This window comes from Monodon monoceros, unplaced genomic scaffold, assembly GCF_005190385.1.
Source record: "Monodon monoceros isolate NGI ecotype Baffin Bay Population unplaced genomic scaffold, NGI_Narwhal_1 Super_Scaffold_12, whole genome shotgun sequence".
Classification (NCBI taxonomy): domain Eukaryota; kingdom Metazoa; phylum Chordata; class Mammalia; order Artiodactyla; family Monodontidae; genus Monodon; species Monodon monoceros.
In genome coordinates, this window is record NW_021703768.1 from 73,883,222 (window position 1) to 73,899,478 (window position 16,257).

General features: G+C 35.8%; 1 long non-coding RNA gene across 1 annotated transcript in view; it reads left to right on the plus strand.

Annotated features, from left to right (window-relative positions):
- The first annotated feature begins 249 nt into the window (after window positions 1–249).
- LOC114892618 overlaps window positions 250–16,257 on the plus strand; it is a 34,089-nt gene continuing 18,081 nt past the window's right edge. The window contains exon 1 of the long non-coding RNA XR_003792759.1: window positions 250–472. This is a non-coding gene — a long non-coding RNA (uncharacterized LOC114892618). The remainder of the gene's footprint in view (window positions 473–16,257) is intronic.

A 16,257-nucleotide genomic window follows, 5' to 3' on the forward strand; every position in this document is an offset into this window, starting at 1 on the left:
CAGGCTCAGCAGCCATGGCTCACGGGCCCAGCCGCTCTGTGGCATGTGGGATCTTCCCGGACCAGGGCACGAACCTGTGTCCCCTGCATTGGCAGGCGGACTCTCAACCACTGCACCACCAGGGAAGCCCTTGTTACTATTTTTAATGGTAATATATTGAAATTATATTTGGGTTATATTGGGTTAAATTATATTATTAAAATTAATGTTATCTGTTTCTTTTTACATTTTTAATGCAGGTACTAAAAAAGTAAGGATTACCTGTGTGCCTTGCGTTATATTTTTATTGGCCAGCAGTATGCAGTGGTGAATTCTTTGAGTTTGCATTCACCTTAAATCTTATTTTGACTTCAGTTTTGCATGAAAAAAATGTTAAAAAAAAAAAGAGTCCTTCTGGAAGAAAGAAAATGATAACAAGTGGAACTATGAATCTACACAAAGATGAAGAGTTTTAGGAGAGGTAACTATATGGGTAAATATAAACTAATTGATTTCTTATTTTTTTCTTATTTAAATTGGGATATAGTTGCTTTACAATATTGTGTTAGTTTCAGATATACGGCATGGTGATTCAGTATTTTTGCAGATTATATTCCATCATAGGTTTTTACAAGATAATGGGTGTAGTTTCCTATGCTATATAGTAAAACCTTGTGGTTATCAATTTTATATGCAGTAGCTTGTATCTGTTAATCCTGTACCGGTAATTTGTCCCTTCCCACTTCCCCCCACATCCCTGGCTCCTCTGGTAACCACAAGTTTGTTTTCTGTATTTGTGAGTCTGTTTCTGTTTTGCATGTACATTCATTTGTATTATTTTCTAGATTCCACATATAAGTGATATCGTATATTATTTGTCTTTCTCTGACCTATTTCACTAAGTATAATATTCTCCAGGTCCATCCACATTGCTGCAAGTGGCAGAATTTCATTCTTTTTCATGGCTGGATACTATTCCATTGTATATATACCACCTCTTTATCCAATCATCTGTTGGTAGGCATTTGGGTTGCTTTTATGTCTTGGCTATTGTAAATAGTGCTGCTATGAACATTGGGGTGCATATATCTTTTCAAATTAGTGTTTTTTTCCAGATAGGTACCCAGGAGTGAAATTACTGGATAATATTTATTATTATTATTATTTTTTTTTTTTGCGGTACGCGGGCCTCTCACTGTTGTGACCTCTCCCGTTGTGGAGCACAGGCTCCAGATGCACAGGCTCAGCGGCCATGGCTCACGGGCCCAGCCGCTCCGCGGCATGTGGGATCCTCCCTGACCGGGGCACGAACCCGCGTCCCCTGCATCGGCAGGCGGACTCCCAACCACTGCGCCACCAGGGAAGCCCTATTTATTGTTTTTAAAGAAACTTCCATATTGTTTTCCATAGTGGCTGCATCAATTTACATTCCCACCAGCAGTGTGCAAGAGTTTGCTTTTCTCCACATACTCTTCAACATTTGTTATTTGTAGACTTTTTAATGATGGCCATTCTGACTGGTGTGAAGTGATACCTCACTGTAGTTTTGTTTTGCATTTCTCTAATAGACATGTTGAAGATCCTTTCATGTGCCTATTGGCCATCTGTATTTCTGTGTTGGAAAAATGTCTATTCAAGTCTTCTGCCCATTTTTTTGATTGGATTGTTTTTTTGTTTTTTGTAATTGAGTTGTATAAGCTGTTTATATATTTTGGATGTTAACCCCTTGTTGCTTGTATAATTTGCAAATATTTTCTTCCATTCAGTAGGTTGTCTTTTCATTTTGTTTATGATTTATTTTGTTGTACAAAAGCTTTTAAGTTTAATTAAGTCCCATTTGTTTATTTTTCCTTTTATTTCTTTTGCCTCAGGGGATTGAGCCAAGAACATAGATAAACAAACAAAATGATCCATCAAAAAAATTGCTAAGTTAAACTTTATCAAAATTAAATACATAAGTTCTTGAAAGACACCTGTTGAAAGAATGAAAAGATGAGCTGCAGACTATGTGAAAATATTTACAAATGTTTGCAAATATTTTTATCTGGCATAGGATTTGTATCCAGAATATATAAGGAATTCTCAAAACTCAATAAGAAACAATCATCTCAGTTAAAATATGTTTAAAGAATTTGAACAGACATATCACCAAAGAAAATAAACAGATGGAAAATAAGCACATGAAAAATTCTCAACGTCATTAACCTGAAAAATGCAAATTAAAGTCATACCTGATAGAATGGAAAAATAAACAAAAAATAAAAACCAATGATACCAAGCACAGGATGTGGAGCAAATGGTAATTGCATCCATTGGTGGTGAAAATGCAAATGGTACAACCACTTTACAAAAGTATACCATAGAAAGTTACCACACCCTTACCACAACCTACCAATCATGTGGTGAAAACTTATGTTCGCACAAATATCTATATGTAAATCTTTATAAAATTATATTTCATATCCACATAATCATACACACACCTAATCCAAGATTATTCTAAAGGGTTAGACATAAAAGAATGGACTTCTGCTTTCAACCATGATGGAGTAATAAGCGTTGGCTTTCACCTTTCACTGTAAACAGCTAGAAAACTGGAACAATATGTTAAGCAATTATTTTCAGACATTGGAAAATGATGGTAAAAGGCTGTTATCCCTGAGAAAAAGAAAACAAAGATGGTGAGCCCTAATACCATCCAGGATTTCTGCCTGGTGGCAGTTCTCAGACTGTGAGCATGGCCAGAAGATCCAAACAGTGTCTGGTGGCCTTGCTGAGTTAAGAAGCTAGAAATTGGAGTTCAGGGAAGCTGAGACAGCTAGAAATTTCATCAAATAGTTCTAAGATAGAGGGGGTTATACAGAAAAAGCTGCATCTGTTTCCTTTAGTATTTGATGGGAATCAGGATGCACATGAATAGAGCAAAAGTCCACAGGGCTACACAGAAAATGACTGACGTTCATTTTTATGTGAGCAATATCAGTCTTTAGTATCTACCCACTTTTAGATGTACTCCTTGGCCCAGTCTTGGAGATTAGGACCACAAGAACACTCCGTACATACTAAAAAGGATTGCCCTCTCTAGCTATTCCCTCATCCCAACCAAATCAAATTTTCTTTTCTCTAAGGGCTCTGATAACACCAGCTGCCCACAAAAAATGCTGCTAAACAAACTTATTTGAATAAAAAATAATTTCTCAGTAGAAATTATAGACAGTTATGAAGATGGTGTAGTATTGGCAAAGAGACAGACATATGAATCAGTGGAACCACATATAGACCTACATGAATATGGCCATTTGATTATTTATGTTTTTAAAGGGTGGTGTGTTCTTTTTTTTTTTTTTTTGTATTTTTGTATTTATTTGGCTGCGTTGGGTCTTAGTTGTGGCATGCAAACTCTTCGTTGCAGCTCGTGGGCTTCTCTCTAGTTGTGGTGCGTGGGCTTTAGAGGGCATAGGCTCAGAAGTTGCAGCATGTGGGCTTAGTTGGCATGTGGGATCTTAGTTCCCCAACCAGGGATTGAACCCATGTCCCCTGCATTGGAAGGCAGATTCTTAACCACTGGACCACCAGGGAAGTCCCTGGCCATTTGATTATTGACAAAGGTGTAAAGAAATTAAACAAAGATTGGTCTTGTGAAGTACTTTTGGAGCAATTGCTCATCCATTTGCAAACATGTTAACCTAGACCTAAACTTCATTCTTTACTCAAAAATTAATACAAAATAAATCATAGATCTAAATGTAAGACATCTATAAGCTTTTAACAAAATCATAGAAGCAATTTTTTGGTTTGTTTTTTGGGGTTTTTTTTGCGGTACGCGGGCCTCTCACTGTTGTGGCCTCTCCCGTTGCGGAGCACAGGCTCTGGACACTCAGGCTCAGCGGTCATGGCTCACAGGCCCAGCCACTCCATGGCATGTGGGATCTTCCCAGACCAGGGCATGAACCCGTGTCCCCTGCATCAGCAGGCGGACTCTCAACCACTGCGCCACCAGGGAAGCCCCATAGAAGCAATTTTTATCACTTGGGGTTAGGCCGAGAGATTTTAGAAATGGCTCCAAAAGCATGATCTATAAAAGAAAAACAACTGAAAAATTGGACTTTATCTAAATTTAAAACTTTTCTTTGCCAAACTGTCAAGAGAATGAAAAGACAAGCTACAGACTGTGAGAAAATATTTGTAAGTCATATATCTGACAAACAGTTTATATCCAGAAAATATAAAGAATTCCTAGAACTCGATAATAAGAGCACAAACGACCCAATTAAAAATTAGGCAAAGACTTGAACAAACACTTCACCAAAGAGGATATAAATATGGAAAATAAGTGCATAAAATACCTTCATCTTTATTATCCAATAAGAAAATTCAAATTAAAACCACTACACAACTATTGAAGTGGCTAAAATTAAAAAATAAATAATGATAGTATAAAGTGTGGTGATGATGTAGAACAACTACAGTTCTCATACATTGCTGGTGAGAATGCAAAATGGTACAGCTGCTTGGAAAACAGATGGGCAGTGTCTAATGAAGTTAAACATATATCTACCATATGAGTTAGCAATACCACTTTTGGATATTTTCCATAGAGAAGGGAAAACTGACATTCACAAAAAAACCTGTACGCAAATATTGATAATAACTTTATCTGTGATGGTCAAACCCCTGCTGGGGGTCAGGGACAGCAGCACTGGGTGAGGCTGGGCAGAGAGTGGCCAAGACCTGTTTCAGAGAGGAGGAGACACCCCAGGGAGGTAGGATCAAGAGTGAGCCAAGGCTCCATGCCCCTAGCACAGGTTCCATTGTACCATTGAACTTCTCTTTCAAAATGCAAATTCAAAGATAAAATTATTAAGATTTTAAAAACGAATTTAATATTGTGACTGCAGAGCCCCAAGCATGGGGCTACCTTCTGAGTGTGAGGCCTGTGTGTCTGTACCGGTCACACACCAATGAAGCCAGTCTTTATTCCAAGTTATACTCCTAAAAAGGAATATACATATGTCTCCCTATGTCCATTTGTCCTTTCCATTGGATAAGATATGAAGAAAGCTTGAGCAACCACCTTGACCCCAAAACAGGGACCCCCCTGTTGAAGATGTAGAGCTCTCCTATTATTAGAAGATCTCTTGTCTGTGGATGTTATATGAAAGATAAATAAACTTCTGCATTGTTTCAGTCTCCATATTATTGAATATTTTGTGATAGCAGCTCAACTTGTTCTTAACTAACACATTTATTTTTCCTGGCTTATCTTGGTAAGACCCAGTCCCATTGAGAATATGCAAGGTGTCCTGGAAGGTATGATGGGAGAAAATGAGAGAGGTGTCTCTCATGTTGAAAATACAGAGACTTGGGGAGAGAAAAAATTGGTATATAAGCTATAAAATTAGCAAATTTTTGTTACAGCTCCCTGCTGACAGCACACTAGGTACTGAGAAAGGCACTGAAACAGCAGAAATGGCAAAACTGAAGGGACCACAAGGATGATAGAATTAACAGAGCTGACTTTCCCACATTTCAGTGGGATGGGGGAATATAAGTTATTGACTGAAAGAAAATAATGAAAGTGACTTTTATTCGCACACCTGAACTTATGGCCTTTGGTTTATACCCACAACAGGTATGAAATCTTCCTTTTTTTTTTTTTGCGGTACGCGAGCCTCTCACTGTTGTGGCCTCTCCTGTTGCGGAGCACAGGCTCCGTACGCGCAGGCTCAGCGGCCATGGCTCTCGGGCCTAGCCGCTCCACGGCATGTGGGATCTTCCCGGACCGGGGCACGAACCCGTGTCCCCTGCATCGGCAGGCAGACTCTCAGCCACTGTGTCACCAGGGAAGCCCCCATCTTCCTATTTTTTATTCTTGAAAATGTGATTGAAAACAAGTCTTGGAGAAATACATAAGACATCTCTGCATACTTTGGGAAGTTTTGTTATATTTAGTTCTATTATCTTGCTTTTTATCTGTTTTATTTCAAGGGCTTACTTGGCTCTGCTTACACATATAATTGAGGAATTATATGCAGACTATACTTTTATTAGAAATGAGAATACTGTAACCTATTAGCATACTATTTTACATGCCTTTTGCTTCTCTAGTTCATTGACTATTGTATAAAATTGTATGCATATATTCATTCAACAAACATTTAAGGATTATCAACTATGTGCCTGCTAGACTCTGATACAGATTTTCTAGTTCTTGTCTCTTCTAGGAAATAAAAAAGAATGGAAACTTGTTTGATATTTTGCCTGAAGACACAATTATTTATGCTTAATATTTGATAAAATTCCAACCTGGATTTTGGGGTGTCCATTACGTTACCAGGGACTACCTGTTTATCTTCAGTGATATGTGAGAGTTTCTGGGCAAGAATGGATGCCTGCTCTCAAAGTTAGGTCTGTCACTCACCTTTGACACAGTAGACAGTGATATATTGTTGGATCTTCCAGAAACGTGAGTAGGAATTCTGAGACAGCATTAAATTGGTTTGAAATGTAATTATCTTTGTCAGCAGACACAGCATACTCTATTGGGTAGCAGCTCATCGGAAATAGTTATTGAAAAATGTGTGGTCCCTCAGGGTTCTGTTCTTGTCCTTTTATTTTTATATTTATATGCGTGTCATGGCAGTGTCATTAATAGATCTGGATTTGATTATCATATCTATGCCAGTATTATTCAGATTTACCAACTGGTTCTTGTAGAATCAAGTCATATGATTTTCCAACTCACTTTCTGCTTTAGTAAGACATGGAATTGAATGATAAGGATAGTTCCTTCAAAAGAATGTTCATAAGGAAGCATTCATATTGACTTATCCAAGTTATTTTATAGATTTTTTCCTACTTCGCACTTTTCTTCAGCTAGATTTCATGACTTCAATTGAAAAATTATTTTAGAGGATACTATGCTGCCCTTATTGGTAGTTTTCTTATTTTGATGTGGCATAGGAATTTCACAAAAGGATTTTTCATTGTATTATTAATGGAAGTTGTACATTATGACTCCTTTACTCTGAAATTCTATAATTTTTGAACCAAATGCAGGGTTATGTAAATCCAGTGGGACCATTCAATTCTATCACATTATAATAGAATCACTAATAGAAATGTCCCTATAGCAAATTTTATCATTCTCAAGGTTTGAAGTGATTACAAATGTGTGATTGGGAATATAATGTGTTTTTTAAAATAATCTCACAGTAGAATCCTATGGTGGTTCTATTTGGACTATAGGACCAAATTTCAACTCTTAAGAATAATCTTCAAGTCTCCAACCTCCCTTTTCAGCTTTCTCTCTCAATTTTTTGTTTGTTTGTATATGTATGTGAGACTTTTGCATCCATCAGGTGGTTATTAGGTTATCTCCAGTACAGGAGGACCAGAGGTTCCCTGATTCTGAATTATACGCTAACCTTGCTTTTTTCCCCCTAAAATATGATGTTAAGTGAGTGCCTCTCTTTTAGTTTTATTTGAGGCCACAAAGGCTATACCTACAAGAGAGTCAGATATTCCTTCATCCTTAAGTGAGGTGTTTCCTTATCTCTGCAGCACATGCTAAGAGACAGTAATGTCAGTTCTAGATAGTGTGATTCAGGCTAAAAAGAGAGATTGAGGAATTGAAAGAATTTTATCATTGCTAAAGAAGAGGAAGTAAAAAACAATGAAAATACTAGAGAGATAGGCATGGAGTTAATGGTAGAGAGCCCTGCAATCCTTGTATAATAAACTTGCATCTACTCATATCTCTTTTGGCAACAAAATAACCAATTTTTAGCTGGATATACAAATACTTGAGATAAATATTATATTTTCCAGTCTCTTTGCTAGCTAGGCGTGACTTTTGATTAAGTTTAGGTCATTGTGGTGTGAGAAAATGAGATGTATTACTTATAGAATCTGTCCTTCAAGGCAGAGGCTGTTTTTCCATCTCTCTCTTTTTCTCCATTCTGCTCTTTGGAATGTTTTTGGGGTAGTGAACCATCTTGGATTATGGGAGCCAAATAGCAAAGCAGTAATATAGAAACCTGGGTCCCTTGATGATGCTGGAAGTATGCTGCCATTAAATCCTGCACTGCCTTCCCCAGAGTTCTATGTTAGTAAGAACTTAGTTCTTAGTTTAAATCACTCTTTTGTTGGGTTTTGTTACTCAGAGTTTGGCCATATACTCAGTAAAGCAACATATTAAAGATTTTTCACTTTATCTTACGAGCAAGCATTTAATTGTTCTATGCAGATGAAAGACAAGGACTAAAGACTGGAAAATGGATTGGGGAGGAGGCAGAAGAGGCCAAAGGTAAGGGATTTTCAGATGAATGAATGATTTATGGGGTACAATTTTACAAAAGTAGTAAGCGGTCTGGACTCAGCTGCAGAAAGTTTCAAGAAGTAGAACTTGAACAGGAATATAGAAGAAAGGAAGACACTTTTAGAAAAAAGTCTACTGTGTGGTAGAGAAGCAAGGCAAAGAAGCAGGGCTTCAGTGTTGAGAAGTAATGGGAACTGAGGGAGAAGGATAAAATGAGGGCAGATGATATTAAAACTCTGAACGTTAGAATCATGGATTTGTACAGGAAATCCATGAGGGATCATGATGTAAATGCTTGAGAGGACTGACGCATCTTTAGTAGTTTTATGAGTGTTGGTCTGATAGTATTATACAGTTATTGCCTCCATCCCATGTGTGTGTGTGTGGTGGTGAGGCATGCATTGACCCCAGAGGAGTACCCAGTATACTATGTTAGAATGCTAGATGTAATCTGTATAAAAAAATCAAACTTGATTCCTATTTAACATACAGATCAACACTGGCACCCAATCTTGGACAACATGTCAAAAGAGTCACAAATTACACATACTGTATGTGGACTATTCTTAGGGCAAGGAGGATGCTCCACATTATCTTATGGTACACACACAGTTGTTCGTTTGCTTTCTGTGTCTCGCTACGTATTGCAGTTGATGAGTATTCAATTAAGATGATTCATATATTTTCTGGTTTTATCTAATTTAAGTCTCCAACAATTACTAGTGAATTTAAAAAATCCTGTATAGAAAGTTCATATTTAACTAATAAGAACCTACTGTATAAAAAATAAATAAAATAAAATTCAAAACAAAAAACAAACCAAACCCAAAACAATTAAGAAAATGGTAATAGGAACATACATATTGATAATCACCTTAAATGTGAATGAGTTAAATGCTCCAACCGAACGACACAGGCTCACTTAATGGATACAAAAACAAAACCCATTAAAAAAAAAAAAAAGAAAGTTCATATTGAAGGCAATACTAATAGTACTAGCACAAGTAAACTATAAGAAAACTGCTGTGTTGGCAGTTCTTTTACACTTAGTTCAAGTTTCTGTCTGCTATATTATCAGGTGAAAACAATGATGGTCTTGGTATAATCAATATGAATCTATCAGTAAGTGTTAAATCAAGACATTAAAAATGAGCCTTTTTGATCATAAGTCTCACATATTCGTGGTCAATGATAAACAGAATATCTTTGTGGAAGGACAGATGCAAGAGGCCTGAGGACTAGTTGAGTGGCTATTTTTGTAGCTTCTAGTTTGTTTTTTTTTCCCGAAAATCAAGTGCATTTGTGTAGATGAGTGATGCAGTAAACCAGAATTAAACTGAAGAGAGCAAGGATTAGAATAGGCATGAAAAACTGGTAGATCTTAGATATATTTTGAGTTTCATTCCTTCGTGATTATCTTCAAAATGTTTCATCTATTATAACTAGCAGTTTCCTAGACTGTGAATATATTATTTTATACTTTTACCTTCCAGTTAGTCAATCTCTATTTGAAACTCTTCTGTGCTTTTAATCTTGAGCTCTGGACTTTCCCTGGGTTCTTCCTATGTCTTTTGGTTTAATACAGCATTTTGACAGGATCTTAAAAAAATACAGGAAGGTTTTAGTCCTTTCCCTACCTAATAATACCTGCCCCCATTTTTGTGAGGTTTTATGATTTTCCAGTCTCACATCTCCTCTTTATATATTGATTTTTTTAATAAGTATTTTTTCAGTTAGTCAGGATATAGTAAGAATTATGTAATATTATTCAAATACCCTAGTCAAAAGAGGCAGATATGTAGGATGGGGTTTTCTTTACAAGGGCAAGTGTTTTTCAAAAATGTACATGATTTAAGTTATTGCTATTGTCTTAGTCTGTTTGAGCTGCTATAACAACATACCCTAGACCAAGTGGCTTATAAACAACAGTAATGTATTTCTCACAATTCTGGAGGATGGGAAACCCAAGATCAAGGCATTGGCAAATTTGGTGTCTGATGATAGCTGCTTTCTGGTTCGTAGATGGCTATCTTGTTGCAGAATGGGCGAGAGAGCTCTCTGTGGGCTTTTTTATCAGGACACTAATCCCATTCAAGAAGGCTCCACCCTCACAACCTAACTATCTCCCAAAGGCCCACCTCCCAGTACTATCACATTGGGTGTTAGGATTTCAACATATAAACCTGGGGGCGGGGTACACAGATATTTAGTTTATAACAACTACACTTAGTTTGCTCAACACATTTTGGTATGCAAGGAATTAAACTACATTTTATAGCCTTTTATGGTCTATTATGGTCGTGATATCTTCAATTTAGCTACCCTTTCCTGCCTCTTTAGATGCTAGAATTATAAGCAGAAGAAATGGTTAAATTAGGACTATTTCAATGTGTTTATGTTTTGTTGATAATTCTTCGTGAAATCTATTACACAATAACTTAGAGGAATGTGCAATACCAACCTATATGTGAGTAGTCAAAATCAGATGAAAAAATCAGATTCTATGTTTATTTTAAATTAAGCAAAATGTCTAATGGATTTTACTTTATAATGTGCAGAAGGCAATCTGGTCATGATTTTGGAGTGTTTGAACTCTTCTAGGACAGGGGGCTGGGAGTTCCATTCCGATGTGAAAGTCTATGTTCACCTTCAAATTTGGAAAATTCATTTCCTTTTTATAAACTAGTTTATATGCAACTAAAAAATTACATCACAGGGAAGCAAAAGTAGACTGCATTTGATTTTTAGTATATTATTAAAAAAAATTTGCAACATCAAATTAAAGCAAATTAAGTTCACCTAGAATCTTCAGAGACCACTGGAGAGGCAAATAGCATCTGACCTGTGCGATTTAGAAAAGTAGCCACAAAACAAAACAAAAAAAAAGAAAGAAAAATAGTTATCATGCTTTTTTTCTCAATCTTGGTCTCTGACTTAAATGTTTACTTGTAAGTCATTATTTTGATTATTTTTATGACTGTATTATAAAGGCCTTTCCTAAAAAGAACATATACACACAATTGTGTGTCTGCGTGTGTGTGACCAAAGTAAGCATTTTCCTTCCCACTGCCTGGGAAGATCATACTCAGTCATTAGTATTTACATAGTGCTTGCTTCCATCGAATTCTAAGAGCAGAGGGATTCTGTTTTAAAGTCATTGGTAAGACAGTTTGTTTTTCCATGAACATACTGCAATTATGCACTGGGCAAATTAGTGAATTTTACCAAATATGTCTCAAGGATAAATATAGCGATTTTCACAGTGAATGTTTTCCATCTCTCAGGAAATCTATGTTTGTCATGAAATGAAGATTTTTTTTGGAGAGTTGGGGGAGTGGGGCGATTGCCTTTGCAAACTGATTTTGAATTTCATTAAATAACAAGGCAAACCTGAAAAATATTTTATATTTAATGGAAGTACTTAAGCACGGTCTTTTGGTGGAAAGCAAATGGAAAGAATTTTTAACACATCCACTAAAGAAACAGATTTTCCTTTACTGCTCCAGGGTGATCATTATAAACCGTAACTTTAAAATTTTAAATTATGAAAAATATCTCATCTTGGGAAGTTCATGTGAATTTATACCAGTAAACTAGTCTTGTAATGTTGTAAGTGAGAATTAGTGTGCTTTTTTTGTTTTGTTTTGTATATACTGCAATTTTATTTCAATCGCACAAATGAAGTTAGCCTGTAGAGTGTGCTTTTATAAGATGACAATTTTACTATTTTTCTGTGCAGTTATGCCAAAAAATAATCAGGTTTAAGAGATGACGACTTATAGTGTAAATTGGCATAAAATATTTCATATTTGTATCTCTACTGCCATATTTTTTGTAAGAATGAAATGAATGAAATACTAAATGGAGAAGTACCTAAGATTTTATGCCCTCTAAACCATCTAAATGATAAAAAATCCAAAGTGTAGAGATGACCTAAATTCTACGTTTCACCAGTTAGCTCTCTGAAAGACCCAGATCTTCAATCCAGTTATTAAAGCCGTAGTGAAAGTTAACTTTGAGAAAGTTAATATGCTAATTATATGATAATACTACAGGGATGTGAGTGGAGAAATACTTGAAAACAGTAGCTGTTACAGAGTTCTCACAGTTATTTCACTAAGAAGTGTTCTTTCTGGTGGCAATTTAAAAAAAAGGCAACAAAACAATGTTGAAGTGTTTTATAAATTGCACCCCACATCAAACTGAAGTGACAAAGCTTTCATTTTCTTTCCATCTCTCTGACCCCTATGAATTTCTTCTATTCTGTTTGAGTGATCTTTACAAGGAGGCTTAAACAACTAAATGCTGTCGAAGCAACCTGTTAGCTTTTCTTTTTGCCCATTTCTCCTATTTATGTGACACCTGGCTTAGTGGCACCTTCCATTGTTGCTCTGTGTTTCTTCATGCCAAAGTTATGCGGATTTTAATGTTGCTAGTTGTTTAAATTTTGACATCATGGTGTAGTCAATTCATGTTTTAAGCCAATTTCTGGCTAGAACGTCTAATTAAGACACAATTCTTAATGTAGAAAGGAAAGAGCACGTAAAGACCAGCATTTTTTTTTTCTCATAAAATTGCAGTGCTGTCAATCAGAAATTGTGTTTTACGTGGCTCTCCTGTCATAACCGTAACAGAGGTTTGATTGACCAGAAAGTTTTTATAAATTGATATGATTTGTCATTAGTTTTTCACAAGGGTTCTGGCTGACAGCTTAACAAAAGGAATATAACACCACCTAAAGTAAAGAGTAGTCATAATAATAATCATTTGTATACAAGGCAATAGTAGGACAACTGACCAAAAATACATTAAATTACATATTTTCTCTCACCAATCTACAGCCAATGTTTATCTCCTATAAAACTGATGCCACCCATATAAACGTAATTGATAATGATCAACAAAATTCCATGATAGTTTTAATAATTTATATGCTAATTCCTTATAAGTTTCCTAGCGATTGGCAGAATTCTGCATTTGCACCTGGAGGGTGTTTGAGATTCTGCATAACCCAGGTTTATTTTCTGTGTATTGCAAAACACGGGATGTTCCCTTTAATAACCTGAAATTTTAATAAGGGCCTAAGAAATAGTTGAAAAAATGAGTGAACTTGTATTTAAATTAGGTCTTTGAGAGCTCGGAGATTCTAACTTGGTGAACTCTAATTAAATCCCTTAAGGCCACTGGGTCTGCCTCCCTAGTTCTTGATGGTAAAAGTAAGGTCTTCAAAAAGAGTCCCTTGGCAGTATAGAAGTAGAGGGGAAAAGATCCTGCAACCCTTCACTACAGCGTTTTATAAAGCTAGAATTCCAGAAGGAGTAGCAGACAAGGGGAACAACACAGACTGAAACCTGAGAACTAGTAAAACAAGGAAAGCAGAGGAAAAAGAATTTGGAAAGAGAAATAATTCAAGAACATCACTCACTGAGACTGCAGTATGGCTGTAAAGCAAGACAAAGGAGCAAATGAGATACACATGTGCTGGTAACAATGGAGCAAATCTTAGCTGGCGCGTTTTGCAATTAACATTTCCAGCAAGAAATGCTCAAATACAAAATTGTCATTTTTTAGTTATGACATTAGAATGGTTTTTTCCTCAGGGTATATTTTCCATGTAAATAAGCTTTTTTTTTTTTTGCCAATTAGATTTTAGTTGTGTGGGTGAGTTTAACTGTGATTGTGGGAGCAAAATAGGCATTGAATGTTCTTAGGGCCAAGAGGAAATAAATAACAGGTGATCAAAGTGTGGAACTTAAACTTGACTGTATTCTCAGTAGCTTTGCCTACTCAATAATACAGAAGATATGAACCAAACAAACCATCGAGTGAATGCTTATTTTGTCAATGTGCTAGAGGATGGAGATGCGGACAGATTTTTGTACTTTCTCCTCACATTTAAGATACATTTGAAAGTAATATTTATTAATATTATTCACAGTTTAATCTCCTTATCCCATTATGCACTAAATGACCCATATCACCTCTTAAAAAAATAGAAATGTCAGCCTTACAGAGAGCTCCCCCCCACCACCAATCATTCATTTTCTACCAAAATATCCATTTTGACTGCCAAAGTGTGCGTCAGTCCTTGCCATGGATACCTGTCTTGTGTTTCTTTTTACTTTTTTGGCATTTAAACTCCCTTACTAGTTTGTATTTCAATAGATTAAGACAAGAAAAGGATCTGTTGGTGGTGGCAAATACCCACAAAGTTTCCTCCCCCAGTGTATTTCTGTGAAAATGGACAGAAAGCTAATTGAAAAGGAGAGGCATGCTGCTGGGTTCTCATTAGTCTATTCCTGTGCCATGGTCACGTGGATCAGTGTGTTCTTTCATATGGGATTGATATGTGATGTCCTGGCAGCCCCCATCCTGACCAGATGCTCTACAAAGTAGGAATAATGTAGGAAAATTTAGAATTTATACTTTTGTAGTTTGCTCTGCTTTTTATTTCAAAAAGGCTTTCAAAGTCCTATGAATGCTATTAGATCACTTGTATGTCTAAATGGAAATACTGATTCTTGATGCTCTGAATAAACCCCTAATCCCAAAGGCATATTGAGCTACTGGGTGCTAGCTTTGTTCTTGAATATAAGTTCCACAAAGTTTTATTTACTTTTTGAACTCTTTACTATGATGAAAGTGCCATAGTGCTTTTGTGGTCTGCTACTTAAGTGGCTTCATCTTTTCTTGAGGGAAAAATGAAAGTAACAAGCAAAATACGGAGGAGGTTTTAGTTTGTTCTCTGATCAAAAGGGTCATTTATTGATCTGGTGCTTAAAAGGAAAAGATCTGTTTGGGGGAAAGTCATTGTACTATCTAGAATTTGAACTCTTATTATCTATTAGAGCATGTATGATAAGTCTACATTTTTCTTTCTGCAGAAGCAAAACTCATAATTAAAATAAGAGCTCCATCACCATTATGACCATATGACTGTTGTCAGTAAACTTGCAAAACAAAATAAACAACATCCATGCTAATCGAAATGCTGATAATTTTCAATTAGTCTTAAATGTAGATGATTTCTTCCAAGTGATAGTTTCACACTACAACATTTTTGTTGTTTCCTCTCTTACCCAAAAGAGAAAATTAGAAAGAATTGTCCTTTGAAATGAAATATTATCTACTTTCTTTTCTCCTTCCTCACTTTCCAGAACTCAAAAGTTAGCTTGAATAGACTACTGAAGGACTGCCCAGTGACTGGAAGAATAAACTGAAAGCAGAAACTTCAGTCTCATTACAACTATAACCCACTATGTCAACTTGAACAAGTTAATAAATCCTTCCTACATTTGTTTTTGTCTTGGAAACTGCTTATAAGGACAATAAGGAACTAGAGTTTAATGTGTATTGAGAAATTGAGGTACATAGGGCATTATACAAAAAAGACATTTGACCCCTTAGAATCAAGCCTAAAGATTTTTGGATGTCTCTAATATATATCTAGATAGATAGATACATGGACGGATGGATAGATGGATGGCTGGGTAGATAGAGGTATTTATGTGTGTGTAGTATATATAAATCATTGTAGTAAGTGATGAACTGTAGTATGTCACATAAATATTGAATAAATACATGCAATTGTGCCGATACAGCTTTCCCAAACTTTGTTCTTTGGAATACTAGTGTTTGATAAGACGTTGATAGGTATTCTTTGGGAAAAAAAGGGGGTCCTTGTTGAAATGTAAATTTATTTTTTATTTTGGGAGATTTATAACATTAATTGGAAAATTAAAGACTCTGGGAAAGAATGCAGAACTAGAGCTAATGTTTCCAAAACCTATTTGGTCTCATTATAAGGATTAATGTAAAACCTTTGTTAAAAATTTCGTCACTGTTCCAAATATACATTTGGGAAAGAAAGCTTTATACTGGCAAAAATATACATGTTAAGACCTCGTAACAATTGTGTTTAAATACTGGTTCAACCATTTAACTATAACACTAAAGAA